Source organism: Phyllobates terribilis, unplaced genomic scaffold (assembly GCF_046119375.1).
Source record: "Phyllobates terribilis strain yellow unplaced genomic scaffold, ASM4611937v1 Scaffold_249__1_contigs__length_2872098, whole genome shotgun sequence".
NCBI lineage: Eukaryota > Metazoa > Chordata > Amphibia > Anura > Dendrobatidae > Phyllobates > Phyllobates terribilis.
The window spans coordinates 1519987-1543271 of record NW_027363009.1 but is presented as its reverse complement, the minus strand read 5'-3'; the positions used below and the strand labels follow the sequence as shown (position 1 = coordinate 1543271).

At 47.8% G+C, this 23285-nt stretch overlaps 14 non-coding genes and 1 pseudogene across 14 annotated transcripts; all 15 read left to right on the top strand.

Moving 5' to 3' along the window:
- The first annotated feature begins 322 nt into the window (after positions 1 to 322).
- Positions 323 to 513, top strand: LOC141218015 (U2 spliceosomal RNA). The gene has a single exon (XR_012286780.1). It is a non-coding gene; the product is annotated as a U2 spliceosomal RNA (small nuclear RNA).
- Positions 514 to 1634: 1121 nt separating this feature from the next.
- Positions 1635 to 1825, top strand: LOC141218217 (U2 spliceosomal RNA). Its single transcript, XR_012286972.1, has one exon. It is a non-coding gene; the product is annotated as a U2 spliceosomal RNA (small nuclear RNA).
- Positions 1826 to 2945: 1120 nt separating this feature from the next.
- LOC141218014 (U2 spliceosomal RNA) lies at positions 2946 to 3136 on the top strand. Its single transcript, XR_012286779.1, has one exon. It is a non-coding gene; the product is annotated as a U2 spliceosomal RNA (small nuclear RNA).
- Positions 3137 to 4256: 1120 nt separating this feature from the next.
- LOC141218013 (U2 spliceosomal RNA) lies at positions 4257 to 4447 on the top strand. The gene has a single exon (XR_012286778.1). It is a non-coding gene; the product is annotated as a U2 spliceosomal RNA (small nuclear RNA).
- A 1122-nt stretch (positions 4448 to 5569) lies between these two features.
- LOC141218012 (U2 spliceosomal RNA) lies at positions 5570 to 5760 on the top strand. Its single transcript, XR_012286777.1, has one exon. It is a non-coding gene; the product is annotated as a U2 spliceosomal RNA (small nuclear RNA).
- Positions 5761 to 6882: 1122 nt separating this feature from the next.
- LOC141218009 (U2 spliceosomal RNA) lies at positions 6883 to 7073 on the top strand. Its single transcript, XR_012286775.1, has one exon. It is a non-coding gene; the product is annotated as a U2 spliceosomal RNA (small nuclear RNA).
- Positions 7074 to 8193: 1120 nt separating this feature from the next.
- Positions 8194 to 8384, top strand: LOC141218008 (U2 spliceosomal RNA). The gene has a single exon (XR_012286774.1). It is a non-coding gene; the product is annotated as a U2 spliceosomal RNA (small nuclear RNA).
- Positions 8385 to 9504: 1120 nt separating this feature from the next.
- On the top strand, positions 9505 to 9695 carry LOC141218007 (U2 spliceosomal RNA). Its single transcript, XR_012286773.1, has one exon. It is a non-coding gene; the product is annotated as a U2 spliceosomal RNA (small nuclear RNA).
- Positions 9696 to 10815: 1120 nt separating this feature from the next.
- Positions 10816 to 11006, top strand: LOC141218006 (U2 spliceosomal RNA). Its single transcript, XR_012286772.1, has one exon. It is a non-coding gene; the product is annotated as a U2 spliceosomal RNA (small nuclear RNA).
- A 1105-nt stretch (positions 11007 to 12111) lies between these two features.
- LOC141218248 (U2 spliceosomal RNA) lies at positions 12112 to 12302 on the top strand. Its single transcript, XR_012287001.1, has one exon. It is a non-coding gene; the product is annotated as a U2 spliceosomal RNA (small nuclear RNA).
- Positions 12303 to 13421: 1119 nt separating this feature from the next.
- Positions 13422 to 13612, top strand: LOC141218005 (U2 spliceosomal RNA). Its single transcript, XR_012286771.1, has one exon. It is a non-coding gene; the product is annotated as a U2 spliceosomal RNA (small nuclear RNA).
- A 1117-nt stretch (positions 13613 to 14729) lies between these two features.
- Positions 14730 to 14920, top strand: LOC141218304 (U2 spliceosomal RNA). The gene has a single exon (XR_012287059.1). It is a non-coding gene; the product is annotated as a U2 spliceosomal RNA (small nuclear RNA).
- A 1122-nt stretch (positions 14921 to 16042) lies between these two features.
- LOC141218287 (U2 spliceosomal RNA) lies at positions 16043 to 16233 on the top strand. The gene has a single exon (XR_012287040.1). It is a non-coding gene; the product is annotated as a U2 spliceosomal RNA (small nuclear RNA).
- Positions 16234 to 17353: 1120 nt separating this feature from the next.
- LOC141218401 (U2 spliceosomal RNA) lies at positions 17354 to 17431 on the top strand (annotated as a pseudogene).
- Positions 17432 to 22981: 5550 nt separating this feature from the next.
- LOC141218340 (U2 spliceosomal RNA) lies at positions 22982 to 23175 on the top strand. Its single transcript, XR_012287093.1, has one exon. It is a non-coding gene; the product is annotated as a U2 spliceosomal RNA (small nuclear RNA).
- The last annotated feature ends 110 nt before the right edge of the window (positions 23176 to 23285 follow it).

Genomic DNA, 23285 nt, shown 5'->3' with positions numbered 1-23285 from the left:
GTAATTAATCAGCAACCCTCCTGCTAAGGGTAGACAGCTGCTCGTTCCACCCCCCCCCCCCCGCCTTAATTGGTTCTCCTCCCTTCCAACGGTGTTGAGGCGGGTGGGAACAGCCGGGGGTTGAGGGTACTGTGCTAAAAGAGGTGGAGTTATGCAGATCTAAAACGCGTGGATTGCAGCAGCAGCAAGCCGAAAAGTGCAGGCATGTGAGGGATCTAAAGGTTGACAGCATGTCTTCTTAACGGGAGTCCAGGTGGCCATCTCCACAAATGGACTTTTCAGAATCCTTGGGTGGCACCGTAGTCGGAAACCAATTCTGGTTATCGCTTCTCGGCCTTTTGGCTAAGATCAAGTGTAGTATCTGTTCTTATCAGTTTAATATCTGATACGTCCCCTATCTGGGGACCATATATTAAATGGATTTTTAGAACAGGGAGATGGAAAAAGAGCTTGCTCTGTCCACTCCACGCATTGACCTGGTATTGCAGTATCTCCAGGACCGGTGCACCCCTTCTTTAATGCAGTTTCTAAAATCAGAAAGAATTGAATTCAATGCTTTTTGTTCATTTTGCTTGTTTGTCGGATTTTGGGATGGACTCTTTGGCTTTGCTTTTCTTCTCCTCATAGGATTTTTCATGTTAAAAGTTGCAGAAGCCAGATGACAAGCTCATTTTGGTTCAACTTCAGCAACTGTGCATTGCATTGCCATGTAATGTAATGTAATGCAATGCTATCTATCTAGCTCTCCCTCTATACTTCCTTTTGGATAAACAGACATATTAGGCAAGCATTTTGGAGCTTTCACCTAAATAACTACAGGTGGTGAGATAAGCTGCACAATATAATTGACCTTTCAGTATATTGTTGCACACACACCATCTATTTAGCAAATGCCCTTGTTATCAACAGCAGCCTTTTAAACTCACCTGAGCTAACAGGTATGTGAGCTGGTTACTCTGCTGCGCTTAAAATTTCTTTTTTGGTTTGCTACAATGCCTTTTCTGAAACGTTGTCTCCCTCTGCTGGAACACTGACTTCTTTCATTTAATGCCTGCAGACTATAAAAGAGAAACCAACCCAAAAAGTTTGGTTGATTAGTCTGTGGCATTCTTTTAAACTGTTGCTTATGGCGGTCTCTGTGAGCTTCTCAGTGACATTCAGCCATCCAGGTATCCCGCCTGCAGTAGACGGAATGTGGCAATGGAACGCTGGCTGCGCGTGTCATAATAGGCTCTGAGCCTTTATATACCTGCGCACAGCAGCAGCCACCTTCAGTCTGCTGCTGGACAGCCAGCAGCAGCAGCAGCAGGAGAGGTAATTAATCAGCAACCCTCCTGCTAAGGGTAGACAGCTGCTCGTTCCACCCCCCCCCCCGCCTTAATTGGTTCTCCTCCCTTCCAACGGTGTTGAGGCGGGTGGGAACAGCCGGGGGTTGAGGGTACTGTGCTAAAAGTGGTGGAGTTATGCAGATCTAAAACGCGTGGATTGCAGCAGCAGCAAGCCGAAAAGTGCAGGCATGTGAGGGATCTAGAGGTTGACAGCATGTCTTCTTAACGGGAGTCCAGGTGGCCATCTCCACAAATGGACTTTTCAGAATCCTTGGGTGGCACCGTAGTCGGAAACCAATTCTGGTTATCGCTTCTCGGCCTTTTGGCTAAGATCAAGTGTAGTATCTGTTCTTATCAGTTTAATATCTGATACGTCCCCTATCTGGGGACCATATATTAAATGGATTTTTAGAACAGGGAGATGGAAAAAAAGCTTGCTCTGTCCACTCCACGCATTGACCTGGTATTGCAATATCTCCAGGACCGGTGCACCCCTTCTTTAATGCAGTTTCTAAAATCAGAAAGAATTGAATTCAATGCTTTTTGTTCATTTTGCTTGTTTGTCGGATTTTGGGATGGACTCTTTGGCTTTGCTTTTCTTCTCCTCATTGGATTTTTCATGTTAAAAGTTGCAGATGCCAGATGACAAGCTCATTTTGGTTCAACTTCAGCAACTGTGCATTGCATTGCCATGTAATGTAATGTAATGCAATGCTATCTATCTAGCTCTCCCTCTATACTTCCTTTTGGATAAACAGACATATTAGGCAAGCATTTTGGAGCTTTCACCTAAATAACTACAGGTGGTGAGATAAGCTGCACAATATAATTGACCTTTCAGTATATTGTTGCACACACACCATCTATTTAGCAAATGCCCTTGTTATCAACAGCAGCCTTTTAAACTCACCTGAGCTAACAGGTATGTGAGCTGGTTACTCTGCTGCGCTTAAAATTTCTTTTTTGGTTTGCTACAATGCCTTTTCTGAAACGTTGTCTCCCTCTGCTGGAACACTGACTTCTTTCATTTAATGCCTGCAGACTATAAAAGAGAAACCAACCCAAAAAGTTTGGTTGATTAGTCTGTGGCATTCTTTTAAACTGTTGCTTATGGCGGTCTCTGTGAGCTTCTCAGTGACATTCAGCCATCCAGGTATCCCGCCTGCAGTAGACGGAATGTGGCAATGGAACGCTGGCTGCGCGTGTCATAATAGGCTCTGAGCCTTTATATACCTGCGCACAGCAGCAGCCACCTTCAGTATGCTGCTGGACAGCCAGCAGCAGCAGCAGCAGGAGAGGTAATTAATCAGCAACCCTCCTGCTAAGGGTAGACAGCTGCTCGTTCCACCCCCCCCCCGCCTTAATTGGTTCTCCTCCCTTCCAACGGTGTTGAGGCGGGTGGGAACAGCCGGGGGTTGAGGGTACTGTGCTAAAAGAGGTGGAGCTATGCAGATCTAAAACGCGTGGATTGCAGCAGCAGCAAGCCGAAAAGTGCAGGCATGTGAGGGATCTAGAGGTTGACAGCATGTCTTCTTAACGGGAGTCCAGGTGGCCATCTCCACAAATGGACTTTTCAGAATCCTTGGGTGGCACCGTAGTCGGAAACCAATTCTGGTTATCGCTTCTCGGCCTTTTGGCTAAGATCAAGTGTAGTATCTGTTCTTATCAGTTTAATATCTGATACGTCCCCTATCTGGGGACCATATATTAAATGGATTTTTAGAACAGGGAGATGGAAAAAGAGCTTGCTCTGTCCACTCCACGCATTGACCTGGTATTGCAGTATCTCCAGGACCGGTGCACCCCTTCTTTAATGCAGTTTCTAAAATCAGAAAGAATTGAATTCAATGCTTTTTGTTCATTTTGCTTGTTTGTCGGATTTTGGGATGGACTCTTTGGCTTTGCTTTTCTTCTCCTCATTGGATTTTTCATGTTAAAAGTTGCAGAAGCCAGATGACAAGCTCATTTTGGTTCAACTTCAGCAACTGTGCATTGCATTGCCATGTAATGTAATGTAATGCAATGCTATCTATCTAGCTCTCCCTCTATACTTCCTTTTGGATAAACAGACATATTAGGCAAGCATTTTGGAGCTTTCACCTAAATAACTACAGGTGGTGAGACAAGCTGCACAATATAATTGACCTTTCAGTATATTGTTGCACACACACCATCTATTTAGCAAATGCCCTTGTTATCAACAGCAGCCTTTTAAACTCACCTGAGCTAACAGGTATGTGAGCTGGTTACTCTGCTGCGCTTAAAATTTCTTTTTTGGTTTGCTACAATGCCTTTTCTGAAACGTTGTCTCCCTCTGCTGGAACACTGACTTCTTTCATTTAATGCCTGCAGACTATAAAAGAGAAACCAACCCAAAAAGTTTGGTTGATTAGTCTGTGGCATTCTTTTAAACTGTTGCTTATGGCGGTCTCTGTGAGCTTCTCAGTGACATTCAGCCATCCAGGTATCCCGCCTGCAGTAGACGGAATGTGGCAATGGAACGCTGGCTGCGCGTGTCATAATAGGCTCTGAGCCTTTATATACCTGCGCACAGCAGCAGCCACCTTCAGTCTGCTGCTGGACAGCCAGCAGCAGCAGCAGCAGGAGAGGTAATTAATCAGCAACCCTCCTGCTAAGGGTAGACAGCTGCTCGTTCCACCACCCCCCCGCCTTAATTAGTTCTCCTCCCTTCCAACGGTGTTGAGGCGGGTGGGAACAGCCGGGGGTTGAGGGTACTGTGCTAAAAGAGGTGGAGTTATGCAGATCTAAAACGCGTGGATTGCAGCAGCAGCAAGCCGAAAAGTGCAGGCATGTGAGGGATCTAGAGGTTGACAGCATGTCTTCTTAACGGGAGTCCAGGTGGCCATCTCCACAAATGGACTTTTCAGAATCCTTGGGTGGCACCGTAGTCGGAAACCAATTCTGGTTATCGCTTCTCGGCCTTTTGGCTAAGATCAAGTGTAGTATCTGTTCTTATCAGTTTAATATCTGATACGTCCCCTATCTGGGGACCATATATTAAATGGATTTTTAGAACAGGGAGATGGAAAAAGAGCTTGCTCTGTCCACTCCACGCATTGACCTGGTATTGCAGTATCTCCAGGACCGGTGCACCCCTTCTTTAATGCAGTTTCTAAAATCAGAAAGAATTGAATTCATTGCTTTTTGTACATTTTGCTTGTTTGTCGGATTTTGGGATGGACTCTTTGGCTTTGCTTTTCTTCTCCTCATTGGATTTTTCAAGTTAAAAGTTGCAGAAGCCAGATGACAAGCTCATTTTGGATCAACTTCAGCAACTGTGCATTGCATTGCCATGTAATGTAATGTAATGCAATGCTATCTATCTAGCTCTCCCTCTATACTTCCTTTTGGATAAACAGACATATTAGGCAAGCATTTTGGAGCTTTCACCTAAATAACTACAGGTGGTGAGATAAGCTGCACAATATAATTGACCTTTCAGTATATTGTTGCACACACACCATCTATTTAGCAAATGCCCTTGTTATCAACAGCATCCTTTTAAACTCACCTGAGCTAACAGGTATGTGAGCTGGTTACTCTGCTGCGCTTAAAATTTCTTTTTTGGTTTGCTACAATGCCTTATCTGAAACGTTGTCTCCCTCTGCTGGAACACTGACTTCTTTCATTTAATGCCTGCAGACTATAAAAGAGAAACCAACCCAAAAAGTTTGGTTGATTAGTCTGTGGCATTCTTTTAAACTGTTGCTTATGGCGGTCTCTGTGAGCTTCTCAGTGACATTCAGCCATCCAGGTATCCCGCCTGCAGTAGACGGAATGTGGCAATGGAACGCTGGCTGCGCGTGTCATAATAGGCTCTGAGCCTTTAAATACCTGCGCACAGCAGCAGCCACCTTCAGTCTGCTGCTGGACAGCCAGCAGCAGCAGCAGCAGGAGAGGTAATTAATCAGCAACCCTCCTGCTAAGGGTAGACAGCTGCTCGTTCCACCCCCCCCCCCCGCCTTAATTGGTTCTCCTCCCTTCCAACGGTGTTGAGGCGGGTGGGAACAGCCGGGGGTTGAGGGTACTGTGCTAAAAGAGGTGGAGTTATGCAGATCTAAAACGCGTGGATTGCAGCAGCAGCAAGCCGAAAAGTGCAGGCATGTGAGGGATCTAGAGGTTGACAGCATGTCTTCTTAACGGGAGTCCAGGTGGCCATCTCCACAAATGGACTTTTCAGAATCCTTGGGTGGCACCGTAGTCGGAAACCAATTCTGGTTATCGCTTCTCGGCCTTTTGGCTAAGATCAAGTGTAGTATCTGTTCTTATCAGTTTAATATCTGATACGTCCCCTATCTGGGGACCATATATTAAATGGATTTTTAGAACAGGGAGATGGAAAAAGAGCTTGCTCTGTCCACTCCACGCATTGACCTGGTATTGCAGTATCTCCAGGACCGGTGCACCCCTTCTTTAATGCAGTTTCTAAAATCAGAAAGAATTGAATTCAATGCTTTTTGTTCATTTTGCTTGTTTGTCGGATTTTGGGATGGACTCTTTGGCTTTGCTTTTCTTCTCCTCATTGGATTTTTCATGTTAAAAGTTGCAGAAGCCAGATGACAAGCTCATTTTGGTTCAACTTCAGCAACTGTGCATTGCATTGCCATGTAATGTAATGTAATGCAATGCTATCTATCTAGCTCTCCCTCTATACTTCCTTTTGGATAAACAGACATATTAGGCAAGCATTTTGGAGCTTTCACCTAAATAACTACAGGTGGTGAGATAAGCTGCACAATATAATTGACCTTTCAGTATATTGTTGCACACACACCATCTATTTAGCAAATGCCCTTGTTATCAACAGCAGCCTTTTAAACTCACCTGAGCTAACAGGTATGTGAGCTGGTTACTCTGCTGCGCTTAAAATTTCTTTTTTGGTTTGCTACAATGCCTTTTCTGAAACGTTATCTCCCTCTGCTGGAACACTGACTTCTTTCATTTAATGCCTGCAGACTATAAAAGAGAAACCAACCCAAAAAGTTTGGTTGATTAGTCTGTGGCATTCTTTTAAACTGTTGCTTATGGCGGTCTCTGTGAGCTTCTCAGTGACATTCAGCCATCCAGGTATCCCGCCTGCAGTAGACGGAATGTGGCAATGGAACGCTGGCTGCGCGTGTCATAATAGGCTCTGAGCCTTTATATACCTGCGCACAGCAGCAGCCACCTTCAGTCTGCTGCTGGACAGCCAGCAGCAGCAGCAGCAGGAGAGGTAATTAATCAGCAACCCTCCTGCTAAGGGTAGACAGCTGCTCGTTCCACCCCCCCCCCCCGCCTTAATTGGTTCTCCTCCCTTCCAACGGTGTTGAGGCGGGTGGGAACAGCCGGGGGTTGAGGGTACTGTGCTAAAAGAGGTGGAGTTATGCAGATCTAAAACGCGTGGATTGCAGCAGCAGCAAGCCGAAAAGTGCAGGCATGTGAGGGATCTAGAGGTTGACAGCATGTCTTCTTAACGGGAGTCCAGGTGGCCATCTCCACAAATGGACTTTTCAGAATCCTTGGGTGGCACCGTAGTCGGAAACCAATTCTGGTTATCGCTTCTCGGCCTTTTGGCTAAGATCAAGTGTAGTATCTGTTCTTATCAGTTTAATATCTGATACGTCCCCTATCTGGGGACCATATATTAAATGGATTTTTAGAACAGGGAGATGGAAAAAGAGCTTGCTCTGTCCACTCCACGCATTGACCTGGTATTGCAGTATCTCCAGGACCGGTGCACCCCTTCTTTAATGCAGTTTCTAAAATCAGAAAGAATTGAATTCAATGCTTTTTGTTCATTTTGCTTGTTTGTCGGATTTTGGGATGGACTCTTTGGCTTTGCTTTTCTTCTCCTCATTGGATTTTTCATGTTAAAAGTTGCAGAAGCCAGATGACAAGCTCATTTTGGTTCAACTTCAGCAACTGTGCATTGCATTGCCATGTAATGTAATGTAATGCAATGCTATCTATCTAGCTCTCCCTCTATACTTCCTTTTGGATAAACAGACATATTAGGCAAGCATTTTGGAGCTTTCACCTAAATAACTACAGGTGGTGAGATAAGCTGCACAATATAATTGACCTTTCAGTATATTGTTGGACACACACCATCTATTTAGCAAATGCCCTTGTTATCAACAGCAGCCTTTTAAACTCACCTGAGCTAACAGGTATGTGAGCTGGTTACTCTGCTGCGCTTAAAATTTCTTTTTTGGTTTGCTACAATGCCTTTTCTGAAACGTTGTCTCCCTCTGCTGGAACACTGACTTCTTTCATTTAATGCCTGCAGACTATAAAAGAGAAACCAACCCAAAAAGTTTGGTTGATTAGTCTGTGGCATTCTTTTAAACTGTTGCTTATGGCGGTCTCTGTGAGCTTCTCAGTGACATTCAGCCATCCAGGTATCCCGCCTGCAGTAGACGGAATGTGGCAATGGAACGCTGGCTGCGCATGTCATAATAGGCTCTGAGCCTTTATATACCTGCGCACAGCAGCAGCCACCTTCAGTCTGCTGCTGGACAGCCAGCAGCAGCAGCAGCAGGAGAGGTAATTAATCAGCAACCCTCCTGCTAAGGGTAGACAGCTGCTCGTTCCACCCCCCCCCCGCCTTAATTGGTTCTCCTCCCTTCCAACGGTGTTGAGGCGGGTGGGAACAGCCGGGGGTTGAGGGTACTGTGCTAAAAGAGGTGGAGTTATGCAGATCTAAAACGCGTGGATTGCAGCAGCAGCAAGCCGAAAAGTGCAGGCATGTGAGGGATCTAGAGGTTGACAGCATGTCTTCTTAACGGGAGTCCAGGTGGCCATCTCCACAAATGGACTTTTCAGAATCCTTGGGTGGCACCGTAGTCGGAAACCAATTCTGGTTATCGCTTCTCGGCCTTTTGGCTAAGATCAAGTGTAGTATCTGTTCTTATCAGTTTAATATCTGATACGTCCCCTATCTGGGGACCATATATTAAATGGATTTTTAGAACAGGGAGATGGAAAAAGAGCTTGCTCTGTCCACTCCACGCATTGACCTGGTATTGCAGTATCTCCAGGACCGGTGCACCCCTTCTTTAATGCAGTTTCTAAAATCAGAAAGAATTGAATTCAATGCTTTTTGTTCATTTTGCTTGTTTGTCGGATTTTGGGATGGACTCTTTGGCTTTGCTTTTCTTCTCCTCATTGGATTTTTCATGTTAAAAGTTGCAGAAGCCAGATGACAAGCTCATTTTGGTTCAACTTCAGCAACTGTGCATTGCATTGCCATGTAATGTAATGTAATGCAATGCTATCTATCTAGCTCTCCCTCTATACTTCCTTTTGGATAAACAGACATATTAGGCAAGCATTTTGGAGCTTTCACCTAAATAACTACAGGTGGTGAGATAAGCTGCACAATATAATTGACCTTTCAGTATATTGTTGCACACACACCATCTATTTAGCAAATGCCCTTGTTATCAACAGCAGCCTTTTAAACTCACCTGAGCTAACAGGTATGTGAGCTGGTTACTCTGCTGCGCTTAAAATTTCTTTTTTGGTTTGCTACAATGCCTTTTCTGAAACGTTGTCTCCCTCTGCTGGAACACTGACTTCTTTCATTTAATGCCTGCAGACTATAAAAGAGAAACCAACCCAAAAAGTTTGGTTGATTAGTCTGTGGCATTCTTTTAAACTGTTGCTTATGGCGGTCTCTGTGAGCTTCTCAGTGACAATCAGCCATCCAGGTATCCCGCCTGCAGTAGACGGAATGTGGCAATGGAACGCTGGCTGCGCATGTCATAATAGGCTCTGAGCCTTTATATACCTGCGCACAGCAGCAGCCACCTTCAGTCTGCTGCTGGACAGCCAGCAGCAGCAGCAGCAGGAGAGGTAATTAATCAGCAACCCTCCTGCTAAGGGTAGACAGCTGCTCGTTCCACCCCCCCCCCGCCTTAATTGGTTCTCCTCCCTTCCAACGGTGTTGAGGCGGGTGGGAACAGCCGGGGGTTGAGGGTACTGTGCTAAAAGAGGTGGAGTTATGCAGATCTAAAACGCGTGGATTGCAGCAGCAGCAAGCCGAAAAGTGCAGGCATGTGAGGGATCTAGAGGTTGACAGCATGTCTTCTTAACGGGAGTCCAGGTGGCCATCTCCACAAATGGACTTTTCAGAATCCTTGGGTGGCACCGTAGTCGGAAACCAATTCTGGTTATCGCTTCTCGGCCTTTTGGCTAAGATCAAGTGTAGTATCTGTTCTTATCAGTTTAATATCTGATACGTCCCCTATCTGGGGACCATATATTAAATGGATTTTTAGAACAGGGAGATGGAAAAAGAGCTTGCTCTGTCCACTCCACGCATTGACCTGGTATTGCAGTATCTCCAGGACCGGTGCACCCCTTCTTTAATGCAGTTTCTAAAATCAGAAAGAATTGAATTCAATGCTTTTTGTTCATTTTGCTTGTTTGTCGGATTTTGGGATGGACTCTTTGGCTTTGCTTTTCTTCTCCTCATTGGATTTTTCATGTTAAAAGTTGCAGAAGCCAGATGACAAGCTCATTTTGGTTCAACTTCAGCAACTGTGCATTGCATTGCCATGTAATGTAATGTAATGCAATGCTATCTATCTAGCTCTCCCTCTATACTTCCTTTTGGATAAACAGACATATTAGGCAAGCATTTTGGAGCTTTCACCTAAATAACTACAGGTGGTGAGATAAGCTGCACAATATAATTGACCTTTCAGTATATTGTTGCACACACACCATCTATTTAGCAAATGCCCTTGTTATCAACAGCAGCCTTTTAAACTCACCTGAGCTAACAGGTATGTGAGCTGGTTACTCTGCTGCGCTTAAAATTTCTTTTTTGGTTTGCTACAATGCCTTTTCTGAAACGTTGTCTCCCTCTGCTGGAACACTGACTTCTTTCATTTAATGCCTGCAGACTATAAAAGAGAAACCAACCCAAAAAGTTTGGTTGATTAGTCTGTGGCATTCTTTTAAACTGTTGCTTATGGCGGTCTCTGTGAGCTTCTCAGTGACAATCAGCCATCCAGGTATCCCGCCTGCAGTAGACGGAATGTGGCAATGGAACGCTGGCTGCGCATGTCATAATAGGCTCTGAGCCTTTATATACCTGCGCACAGCAGCAGCCACCTTCAGTCTGCTGCTGGACAGCCAGCAGCAGCAGCAGCAGGAGAGGTAATTAATCAGCAACCCTCCTGCTAAGGGTAGACAGCTGCTCGTTCCACCCCCCCCCCGCCTTAATTGGTTCTCCTCCCTTCCAACGGTGTTGAGGCGGGTGGGAACAGCCGGGGGTTGAGGGTACTGTGCTAAAAGAGGTGGAGTTATGCAGATCTAAAACGCGTGGATTGCAGCAGCAGCAAGCCGAAAAGTGCAGGCATGTGAGGGATCTAGAGGTTGACAGCATGTCTTCTTAACGGGAGTCCAGGTGGCCATCTCCACAAATGGACTTTTCAGAATCCTTGGGTGGCACCGTAGTCGGAAACCAATTCTGGTTATCGCTTCTCGGCCTTTTGGCTAAGATCAAGTGTAGTATCTGTTCTTATCAGTTTAATATCTGATACGTCCCCTATCTGGGGACCATATATTAAATGGATTTTTAGAACAGGGAGATGGAAAAAGAGCTTGCTCTGTCCACTCCACGCATTGACCTGGTATTGCAGTATCTCCAGGACCGGTGCACCCCTTCTTTAATGCAGTTTCTAAAATCAGAAAGAATTGAATTCAATGCTTTTTGTTCATTTTGCTTGTTTGTCGGATTTTGGGATGGACTCTTTGGCTTTGCTTTTCTTCTCCTCATTGGATTTTTCATGTTAAAAGTTGCAGAAGCCAGATGACAAGCTCATTTTGGTTTAACTTCAGCAACTGTGCATTGCATTGCCATGTAATGTAATGTAATGCAATGCTATCTATCTAGCTCTCCCTCTATACTTCCTTTTGGATAAACAGACATATTAGGCAAGCATTTTGGAGCTTTCACCTAAATAACTAGAGGTGGTGAGATAAGCTGCACAATATAATTGACCTTTCAGTATATTGTTGCACACACACCATCTATTTAGCAAATGCCCTTGTTATCAACAGCAGCCTTTTAAACTCACCTGAGCTAACAGGTATGTGAGCTGGTTACTCTGCTGCGCTTAAAATTTCTTTTTTGGTTTGCTACAATGCCTTTTCTGAAACGTTGTCTCCCTCTGCTGGAACACTGACTTCTTTCATTTAATGCCTGCAGACTATAAAAGAGAAACCAACCCAAAAAGTTTGGTTGATTAGTCTGTGGCATTCTTTTAAACTGTTGCTTATGGCGGTCTCTGTGAGCTTCTCAGTGACATTCAGCCATCCAGGTATCCCGCCTGCAGTAGACGGAATGTGGCAATGGAACGCTGGCTGCGCATGTCATAATAGGCTCTGAGCCTTTATATACCTGCGCACAGCAGCAGCCACCTTCAGTCTGCTGCTGGACAGCCAGCAGCAGCAGCAGCAGGAGAGGTAATTAATCAGCAACCCTCCTGCTAAGGGTAGACAGCTGCTCGTTCCACCCCCCCCCCGCCTTAATTGGTTCTCCTCCCTTCCAACGGTGTTGAGGCGGGTGGGAACAGCCGGGGGTTGAGGGTACTGTGCTAAAAGAGGTGGAGTTATGCAGATCTAAAACGCGTGGAGCCGAAAAGTGCAGGCATGTGCGGGATCTAGAGGTTGACAGCATGTCTTCTTAACGGGAGTCCAGGTGGCCATCTCCACAAATGGACTTTTCAGAATCCTTGGGTGGCACCGTAGTCGGAAACCAATTCTGGTTATCGCTTCTCGGCCTTTTGGCTAAGATCAAGTGTAGTATCTGTTCTTATCAGTTTAATATCTGATACGTCCCCTATCTGGGGACCATATATTAAATGGATTTTTAGAACAGGGAGATGGAAAAAGAGCTTGCTCTGTCCACTCCACGCATTGACCTGTTATTGCAGTATCTCCAGGACCGGTGCACCCCTTCTTTAATGCAGTTTCTAAAATCAGAAAGAATTGAATTCAATGCTTTTTGTTCATTTTGCTTGTTTGTCGGATTTTGGGATGGACTCTTTGGCTTTGCTTTTCTTCTCCTCATTGGATTTTTCATGTTAAAAGTTGCAGAAGCCAGATGACAAGCTCATTTTGGTTCAACTTCAGCAACTGTGCATTGCATTGCCATGTAATGTAATGTAATGCAATGCTATCTATCTAGCTCTCCCTCTATACTTCCTTTTGGATAAACAGACATATTAGGCAAGCATTTTGGAGCTTTCACCTAAATAACTACAGGTGGTGAGATAAGCTGCACAATATAATTGACCTTTCAGTATATTGTTGCACACACACCATCTATTTAGCAAATGCCCTTGTTATCAACAGCAGCCTTTTAAACTCACCTGAGCTAACAGGTATGTGAGCTGGTTACTCTGCTGCGCTTAAAATTTCTTTTTTGGTTTGCTACAATGCCTTTTCTGAAACGTTGTCTCCCTCTGCTGGAACACTGACTTCTTTCATTTAATGCCTGCAGACTATAAAAGAGAAACCAACCCAAAAAGTTTGGTTGATTAGTCTGTGGCATTCTTTTAAACTGTTGCTTATGGCGGTCTCTGTGAGCTTCTCAGTGACATTCAGCCATCCAGGTATCCCGCCTGCAGTAGACGGAATGTGGCAATGGAACGCTGGCTGCGCGTGTCATAATAGGCTCTGAGCCTTTATATACCTGCGCACAGCAGCAGCCACCTTCAGTCTGCTGCTGGACAGCCAGCAGCAGCAGCAGCAGGAGAGGTAATTAATCAGCAACCCTCCTGCTAAGGGTAGACAGCTGCTCGTTCCACCCCCCCCCGCCTTAATTGGTTCTCCTCCCTTCCAACGGTGTTGAGGCGGGTGGGAACAGCCGGGGGTTGAGGGTACTGTGCTAAAAGAGGTGGAGTTATGCAGATCTAAAACGCGTGGATTGCAGCAGCAGCAAGCCGAAAAGTGCAGGCATGTGAGGGATCTAGAGGTTGACAGCATGTCTTCTTAACGGGAGTCCAGGTGGCCATCTCCACAAATGGACTTTTCAGAATCCTTGGGTGGCACCGTAGTCGGAAACCAATTCTGGTTATCGCTTCTCGGCCTTTTGGCTAAGATCAAGTGTAGTATCTGTTCTTATCAGTTTAATATCTGATACGTCCCCTATCTGGGGACCATATATTAAATGGATTTTTAGAACAGGGAGATGGAAAAAGAGCTTGCTCTGTCCACTCCACGCATTGACCTGGTATTGCAGTATCTCCAGGACCGGTGCACCCCTTCTTTAATGCAGTTTCTAAAATCAGAAAGAATTGAATTCAATGCTTTTTGTTCATTTTGCTTGTTTGTCGGATTTTGGGATGGACTCTTTGGCTTTGCTTTTCTTCTCCTCATTGGATTTTTCATGTTAAAAGTTGCAGAAGCCAGATGACAAGCTCATTTTGGTTCAACTTCAGCAACTGTGCATTGCATTGCCATGTAATGTAATGTAATGCAATGCTATCTATCTAGCTCTCCCTCTATACTTCCTTTTGGATAAACAGACATATTAGGCAAGCATTTTGGAGCTTTCACCTAAATAACTACAGGTGGTGAGATAAGCTGCACAATATAATTGACCTTTCAGTATATTGTTGCACACACACCATCTATTTAGCAAATGCCCTTGTTATCAACAGCAGCCTTTTAAACTCACCTGAGCTAACAGGTATGTGAGCTGGTTACTCTGCTGCGCTTAAAATTTCTTTTTTGGTTTGCTACAATGCCTTTTCTGAAACGTTGTCTCCCTCTGCTGGAACACTGACTTCTTTCATTTAATGCCTGCAGACTATAAAAGAGAAACCAACCCAAAAAGTTTGGTTGATTAGTCTGTGGCATTCTTTTAAACTGTTGCTTATGGCGGTCTCTGTGAGCTTCTCAGTGACATTCAGCCATCCAGGTATCCCGCCTGCAGTAGACGGAATGTGGCAATGGAACGCTGGCTGCGCGTGTCATAATAGGCTCTGAGCCTTTATATACCTGCGCACAGCAGCAGCCACCTTCAGTCTGCTGCTGGACAGCCAGCAGCAGCAGCAGGAGAGGTAATTAATCAGCAACCCTCCTGCTAAGGGTAGACAGCTGCTCGTTCCACCCCCCCCCCGCCTTAATTGGTTCTCCTCCCTTCCAACGGTGTTGAGGCGGGTGGGAACAGCCGGGGGTTGAGGGTACTGTGCTAAAAGAGGTGGAGTTATGCAGATCTAAAACGCGTGGATTGCAGCAGCAGCAAGCCGAAAAGTGCAGGCATGTGAGGGATCTAGAGGTTGACAGCATGTCTTCTTAACGGGAGTCCAGGTGGCCATCTCCACAAATGGACTTTTCAGAATCCTTGGGTGGCACCGTAGTCGGAAACCAATTCTGGTTATCGCTTCTCGGCCTTTTGGCTAAGATCAAGTGTAGTCTCTGTTCTTATCAGTTTAATATCTGATACGTCCCCTATCTGGGGACCATATATTAAATGGATTTTTAGAACAGGGAGATGGAAAAAGAGCTTGCTCTGTCCACTCCACGCATTGACCTGGTATTGCAGTATCTACAGGACCGGTGCACCCCTTCTTTAATGCAGTTTCTAAAATCAGAAAGAATTGAATTCAATGCTTTTTGTTCATTTTGCTTGTTTGTCGGATTTTGGGATGGACTCTTTGGCTTTGCTTTTCTTCTCCTCATTGGATTTTTCATGTTAAAAGTTGCAGAAGCCAGATGACAAGCTCATTTTGGTTCAACTTCAGCAACTGTGCATTGCATTGCCATGTAATGTAATGTAATGCAATGCTATCTATCTAGCTCTCCCTCTATACTTCCTTTTGGATAAACAGACATATTAGGCAAGCATTTTGGAGCTTTCACCTAAATAACTACAGGTGGTGAGATAAGCTGCACAATATAATTGACCTTTCAGTATATTGTTGCACACACACCATCTATTTAGCAAATGCCCTTGTTATCAACAGCAGCCTTTTAAACTCACCTGAGCTAACAGGTATGTGAGCTGGTTATTCTGCTGCGCTTAAAATTTCTTTTTTGGTTTGCTACAATGCCTTTTCTGAAACGTTGTCTCCCTCTGCTGGAACACTGACTTCTTTCATTTAATGCCTGCAGACTATAAAAGAGAAACCAACCCAAAAAGTTTGGTTGATTAGTCTGTGGCATTCTTTTAAACTGTTGCTTATGGCGGTCTCTGTGAGCTTCTCAGTGACATTCAGCCATCCAGGTATCCCGCCTGCAGTAGACGGAATGTGGCAATGGAACGCTGGCTGCGCGTGTCATAATAGGCTCTGAGCCTTTATATACCTGCGCACAGCAGCAGCCACCTTCAGTCTGCTGCTGGACAGCCAGCAGCAGCAGCAGCAGGAGAGGTATTTAATCAGTAACCCTCCTGCTAAGGGTAGACAGCTGCTCGTTCCACCCCCCCCCCCCGCCTTAATTGGTTCTCCTCCCTTCCAACGGTGTTGAGGCGGGTGGGAACAGCCGGGGGTTGAGGGTACTGTGCTAAAAGAGGTGGAGTTATGCAGATCTAAAACGCGTGGATTGCAGCAGCAGCAAGCCGAAAAGTGCAGGCATGTGAGGGATCTAGAGGTTGACAGCATGTCTTCTTAACGGGAGTCCAGGTGGCCATCTCCACAAATGGACTTTTCAGAATCCTTGGGTGGCACCGTAGTCGGAAACCAATTCTGGTTATCGCTTCTCGGCCTTTTGGCTAAGATCAAGTGTAGTATCTGTTCTTATGAGTTTAATATCTGATACGTCCCCTATCTGGGGACCATATATTAAATGGATTTTTAGAACAGGGAGATGGAAAAAGAGCTTGCTCTGTCCACTCCACGCATTGACCTGGTATTGCAGTATCTCCAGGACCGGTGCACCCCTTCTTTAATGCAGTTTCTAAAATCAGAAAGAATTGAATTCAATGCTTTTTGTTCATTTTGCTTGTTTGTCGGATTTTGGGATGGACTCTTTGGCTTTGCTTTTCTTCTCCTCATTGGATTTTTCATGTTAAAAGTTGCAGAAGCCAGATGACAAGCTCATTTTGGTTCAACTTCAGCAACTGTGCATTGCATTGCCATGTAATGTAATGTAATGCAATGCTATCTATCTAGCTCTCCCTCTATACTTCCTTTTGGATAAACAGACATATTAGGCAAGCATTTTGGAGCTTTCACCTAAATAACTACAGGTGGTGAGATAAGCTGCACAATATAATTGACCTTTCAGTATATTGTTGCACACACACCATCTATTTAGCAAATGCCCTTGTTATCAACAGCAGCCTTTTAAACTCACCTGAGCTAACAGGTATGTGAGCTGGTTACTCTGCTGCGCTTAAAATTTCTTTTTTGGTTTGCTACAATGCCTTTTCTGAAACGTTGTCTCCCTCTGCTGGAACACTGACTTCTTTCATTTAATGCCTGCAGACTATAAAAGAGAAACCAACCCAAAAAGTTTGGTTGATTAGTCTGTGGCATTCTTTTAAACTGTTGCTTATGGCGGTCTCTGTGAGCTTCTCAGTGACATTCAGCCATCCAGGTATCCCGCCTGCAGTAGACGGAATGTGGCAATGGAACGCTGGCTGCGCGTGTCATAATAGGCTCTGAGCCTTTATATACCTGCGCACAGCAGCAGCCACCTTCAGTCTGCTGCTGGACAGCCAGCAGCAGCAGCAGCAGGAGAGGTAATTAATCAGCAACCCTCCTGCTAAGGGTAGACAGCTGCTCGTTCCACCCCCCCCCCGCCTTAATTGGTTCTCCTCCCTTCCAACGGTGTTGAGGCGGGTGGGAACAGCCGGGGGTTGAGGGTACTGTGCTAAAAGAGGTGGAGTTATACAGATCTAAAACGCGTGGATTGCAGCAGCAGCAAGCCGAAAAGTGCAGGCATGTGAGGGATCTAGAGGTTGACAGCATGTCTTCTTAACGGGAGTCCAGGTGGCCATCTCCACAAATGGACTTTTCAGAATCCTTGGGTGGCACCGTAGTCGGAAACCAATTCTGGTTATCGCTTCTCGGCCTTTTGGCTAAGATCAAGTGTAGTATCTGTTCTTTTAAGAACACAAGAGCTACGATCTACACTTGACGAGAGCGATCGAACTCGGAAGGAGAAGAGCTTCGGAGCCCAGCTGACATCGGAGAAGGAAGGCGGATATCGGTGGGAGGAAGAAGCTGTAAAGAATCCAGAAGAAGACGAAGACTCGGAGAAGAATCGGGCTGTCCTGTGGAATCTTCGAGGAAGAAAATCATCGAGACAAAGACCTCTCGGGGAATTTGTCCAGAACACGACGGGAGAAGAATCTGCATAGCTCCACCCATTCCGGGAAGAGTTCCAGATCCAGCTCCAAGAAGTAACTGCAGGAGGAAAGCCATGGCAAGCGCTGCGAGGAAGGCCGAAAAGAAGAGCCTGGAGCAGGGGACAGCCAGGAGGGCCCAGCCAGGAGCCGATTCTGACCCTAAGGACTCTGCCTCCGCGACTGGCCAGCAGAAGGGACCCCAGAAGCCCCGCCATGAAGCTCCAGCCCTGGAGCCATGGATGCGGCAGACGGTGGCCCTGAAGCTGAAGGAAGTGGATGGGAGGGTGCCGGACATGTCCTCGGACGTGTTCTGCCAGAAGATGCTGCTGGATCGAGGCTTCTCCAGGTCGGACACCCTCAGCATCCAGACCTTCTTGACGGGGATCTTCTTCGTCACCTTCGCCACTGTGAACACCTGCAGGAGGTTCTGGGAAATGGTAAGCGCAAAAGGACCGGATAATTCTTTCTCTGCCTTTACAGGTAGCTGCCCTATCCAGAGGGGCGAAAGGAGGATCACGGTCTCCATGCGCAACCCGCACACCCCAGGCCAAGACATCTGTACCTTCCTGAGACGCTTCTGTTTGGTTGTGAAGGAACCCTCTCACATCCTGAATGGACTCGGCTTCTGGACAGGTAAGTGGTCGGTGACCGTTAGACTTCACAGGGACCTGGCGTACTCAGACGGACTTCGGCACCTGCCCCCGACATTCTCCCTGGGCAACTCCTACGGCCTCATCTATTACCCGGACATGCCGCGGAACTGCAGGAGATGCGGCAAGAACGGCCACGAGATGAAGGACTGCAAGGAGGATGCCTGCAGGATTTGTCGAGTGACGGGACACAGCTCGAAGGACTGCCCGAAGAAGACGTCCTGCAACCTGTGTGGGCTGGCGGCTCATCTGTACAAGGATTGCCCCAAGCGTGAGAGATCCTGGGCATCGGTGGTTGCGACGACCCCAGCTCCGGAGGACAAGGCCCCGACGACCAGGCCTGTGAAGGTCAAGGACGCGACGACCAAGGCCCCAGCAGCCAAGGCCGAGACGACCAAGGCCAAAGCGGTCAAGGAGTCGGTGGCCAAAGCCCCAGCGACGGTCCCAGCAGCTCCGAAGCAGAAGAAAAAGTCAAAGGAGGGTAAGAGTTCTGTCACCCCTCTCTCGATCCCTCCCCCTGCCACCCCCGTCCAATCCCCCCCCACCCCGGCCACCCCTGCTGAGGATTCCACTTCCTCTTCCTCCTTCCCCTACTCCTCAGCAGGTGTCCTTTCCCCTGCCCCGGCAGCCACTCTCCCTCCCCAGACCATGGTAGCGGTGGAATTAACCTTTCCTCCACCCGCCGCTATCTATTCCGAGGAGGATTTTCCCCGTCTTGTCTCCCCAGTTCCAACCCGGGGAAAGAGGAAGGTGGAGGACAGCCCTGCTACTGAATCCTCCAAAAAGAAGATTCTGGATTTCGTAGGCGAAAAGGAGGATACCCTCCCTGAGCCAGAAGAGATGGAGCACATGGTTGAGACCCTGGTGGCCGAGCCAGAAGAGGAGGAACTGGTGGTCGCCGAGATCGAGGCCGCGCTGCTTGACCAGATGGAGGAAGAGGGTCTGCTGGTGATCCCATCACCAGCAGTCAACACCGACGAGGGACCACCCGACCGGAGTGGTAACTAAGGTGTATTGCCTGCGCTAACTTTTTCTTTTTTCCCTACATGATGGCTAATATTAACTTATTTTCCATTAATGTCAGGAGCATCAAGGACAAGTTCAGACGTCAGACTATTTATGCCTTCCTTACTTCCCAGTTGTGTGATGTTTATATGTTGCAGGAATGTTCCCTTCCCTCCTCTAGGTCCTTCAAACATCTGGCCAGGGAGTGGTCCCACGGTCCATCCTACTGGTCCGGTGGGGGTGACTGCAAGTCTGCGGGGGTCGCAATTCTGATCAGGGGGGGCGCATTCACGCTTGAGTCCGTCCAGGAGCTCATCTGCGGCAGGGCTCTTGTTGTAGATGGCAACTGGGCGGGAGAACCTGTCAGGTTCATCAACGTGTATGCGTCCCCACTGAAGAATGAGCGTTTGGAGCTTTTCCAGACCCTGCGGCTTCAGCTTGCCACCACCAGGACCTTAGTGATGGCCGGGGATTTCAACTGTCCCATCGAGGAGGATGGTCGTAGTTCTGGCACATCTGCCAAGTTGGACATCACGTCCAAGCTGCTCATCGAGATGGTAACCGAGGCCTCTCTTCAGGACGTGGTGGGCTCCATGGGGAGAGGCTCCACGAACTATTCGTGGAGCCGACCCGATGGCTCACTCCGCTCCAGGATTGACTTTGTGTTCACCTCTCGGGCAGTCAGGCAGAGTAGGCACTCGATGGTCCCCTGCTTCTTCTCCGACCACAGAGCCATTCACTTACAAGGTGTCCTCGGCGACGGTTTTCCGTCCGGCCCCGGCTCCTGGAAGCTGAATTGTGCTCTGCTGGCTCAGGATGAAGTCGTGGAGGAGCTGAGAGCAGCCTACACAATGTGGCAGTCCTACAAGGGTAGCTTCCAAGCAGTCTCTGATTGGTGGGAATATGTTAAACTTGAGTTTCGCTGTTTCTTTCAGGCCAAGGGTCGACAACAGGCGTGTGAGAAGAGGAGGGACTTCAGAGGGCTGCAGCGCGAGCTGCGGTCGCTGCAGGACCTTCTTCACTGCGGCTGGGACGTGAGGGAGGAGCTGGAGGAGACCAAGAAGAGCCTGAAAAGGCACTTTGAGGAGGAGTCCAAGCGAATCGTCTTCCGTTCCAAAGTGGAGAATCTGGAGAAGGGTGAGAAATGTAACTCATTCTTTTTCAGGAAACTTCATGCCGGTCACACGCCCCTGAACGAGCTGCGAGACGAGAGCGGAAATATGCGACGTGGGAAGGAGGACGTGATGAGGGTCGTCAGCGACTTCTACAGCGAACTCTACTCCCACAAGACTACCGACCCCGACGCTGCTGATAAGTTCCTGTCAGGTATCACTAACCATCTTGATCCTGCAGGCACGGCAGCCTTGGACAAACCTCTGATGGTGGGCGAATTGCTCTCTGCCGCTAAATCCTTTAGGACCGGCAGGACGCCGGGCAGTGATGGTCTTCCAGCGGAGCTCTATGTAGCGCTGGGAGACCTCATCTGTCCGGACCTGTTGGACCTGTACGAGGAGATGGTGGTGGAGGGTAGAATGCCTCCATCTTTGAGGGAAGGAATGGTCACGATCCTGTACAAGCGGAAGGGAGAGAGGTGCGACCTGAGGAATTGGCGTCCCATCACTCTGCTCAACGTGGACTACAAGATCCTGGCCAAGACGATGGCGACACGACTTAAGACGGTCATCGGACGGATCATCCACCCGGACCAGACCTGCGGCATCCCTGGACGTCGCATCGCAGACAGCCTCGCTCTCGTGCGGGACACGGTCGAGTACATCAAGGTCCGCCGCGCACACGCGGCCCTGGTCTCCTTGGATCAGGAGAAGGCCTTCGACCGGGTTTCCCACGAGTTCATGGGCCGAGCTCTGCACCGGTTAGGTTTGGGTAACATGTTTTGTTCGTATGTCCGTCTGATGTATTTTGATATCCACAGCTCGGTGTTGGTGAACGGCTGGAAGACTGACCCCTTCCCTGTCCTCTCTGGGGTCAGACAAGGCTGCCCTCTATCACCTCTTCTTTTTGTTTGTGTTATAGAACTCTTCGCAGAGGCTATCCGGCAGAATGGAGAGATCAGAGGGATCACCGCACCGGGTCCGGGACGACACGAGGTCAAGTGCTCGCTCTACATGGACGACGTCACCGTCTTCTGCGCTGATCGTGGTTCAGTCGACGCCCTCGTCCAGACGTGTGAGAGGTTCGGCCGGGCTTCAGGGGCCAAAGTCAACTGCAGGAAGTCGGAATCCATGCTCTTCGGGGATTGGCAGCCGGCCTCCTCCGCCCCCTTCCCCTTCAACATTCAACCGGATTTCCTCAAGGTGCTGGGAGTATGGTTCGGGAAGGAAGGAGCGGCCCTCAAGTCCTGGCAAGAACGCTTGGCCAAGGTGAAGCAACGGATCGGACTCTGAAGCCTCAGACACCTCACTTGTGAGGGTAAGGCACTCGTCCTGCGTAATGAGGTCCTGCCCGTCTTGCAGTACACGGCGCAGGCCTGGCCCCCACACGTCACTGTGTGCAGGGCCATTACCAGGACAGTGTTTCACTTTGTCTGGGGATCCAAGATGGACAGAGTCAGGCGGGCCGTCATGTACAAGGAGCCTCGCAAGGGTGGGAAGGGCGTTCCAGATATCCCCACCCTCCTGCGATCCTCTTTTGTGTGTGATTGTGTCCGCCGGACTTTGCAAGTCAAGAATGGCTCCGCGGGCAGGTCCATGTCTCGCTTCTTCCTGCTTCCTCTTTGGAGGCGACTCGGCTGGGACAAGTGGGACAGCTCCTTCCCCTACAACTGGACGACGCCATGGTTCTACGGAGACGTCGTTCGATTTGTGGGGGAACATCAACTGGAGGGACTCAAGCCCGACTTGTGGAAGCCCAAAACTATCCACAAGCTCATCAGAGCCAAGGATGACATGGAGAACATCACAGGACTTCACCAGGACACGCTGGAGACTGTGTGGACAAATGTGTCGTCTGACAGGCTGACCAACGGGCACAAGGACTTGTCGTGGATGGCGATTCAGGGCGGACTGCCCGTCCGGTCATTCATGCATGCCCGGAACCTGTGCAAGACCCGGTACTGCCCAAGGTGCCCCTTCGTGGAGGAAACATCTTTGCACACTTTTTGGGACTGCGGATTTGCACAGCGCCTGTTGACTGCCCTTGAGGACGACCTGAGGAACTCTGTCCCCAGGGCGAGCCTATCACACCATTCTGTGCTTTACGGACTCTTCCCTGGGGTTCATACCGTCGGAGCCATCCAGGAGGCTTGGCGCCTTATGAACTGCTTCAAGGATGCCGTTTGGGTTGCCAGGAACCGGCTCATCTTGAGGAGGGAGAGGATGTCCATCCAGGACTGCCGCAGGCTGATCCACAGCCTGCTCAGAGACTATTCCATCGTGGACGGTCCGGAGGACGAGGATGAGGACTAAACCCCTCCTCCCCCTCTCCCCTTATGTGTCTTGTCTTTCAATAAAGCTTCGGGCCTGTGATTTTCCCCTCCCCATTCCCTTTTTTCCAATCCCCATCCCTTATCACGGTTCGTCGTACTGTATTGATTGACATGCTTTTTCTTTCAGATTGAGTGTTTTGTGTAGCATAGGGGTGTGATGTGTCTAGTTAGTGCGTCGTATCCTCATGCTATGTAAATATGATGTACTGGGCTGCGGCACTGTACACTGTCTGTTAACTTATTTTTTGTGCTAATAAAAGATATATTCAATCAAAAAAATCTGTTCTTATCAGTTTAATATCTGATACGTCCCCTATCTGGGGACCATATATTAAATGGATTTTTAGAACAGGGAGATGGAAAAAGAGCTTGCTCTGTCCACTCCACGCATTGACCTGGTATTGCAGTATCTCCAGGACCGGTGCACCCCTTCTTTAATGCAGTTTCTAAAATCAGAAAGAATTGAATTCAATGCTTTTTGTTCATTTTGCTTGTTTGTCGGATTTTGGGATGGACTCTTTGGCTTTGCTTTTCTTCTCCTC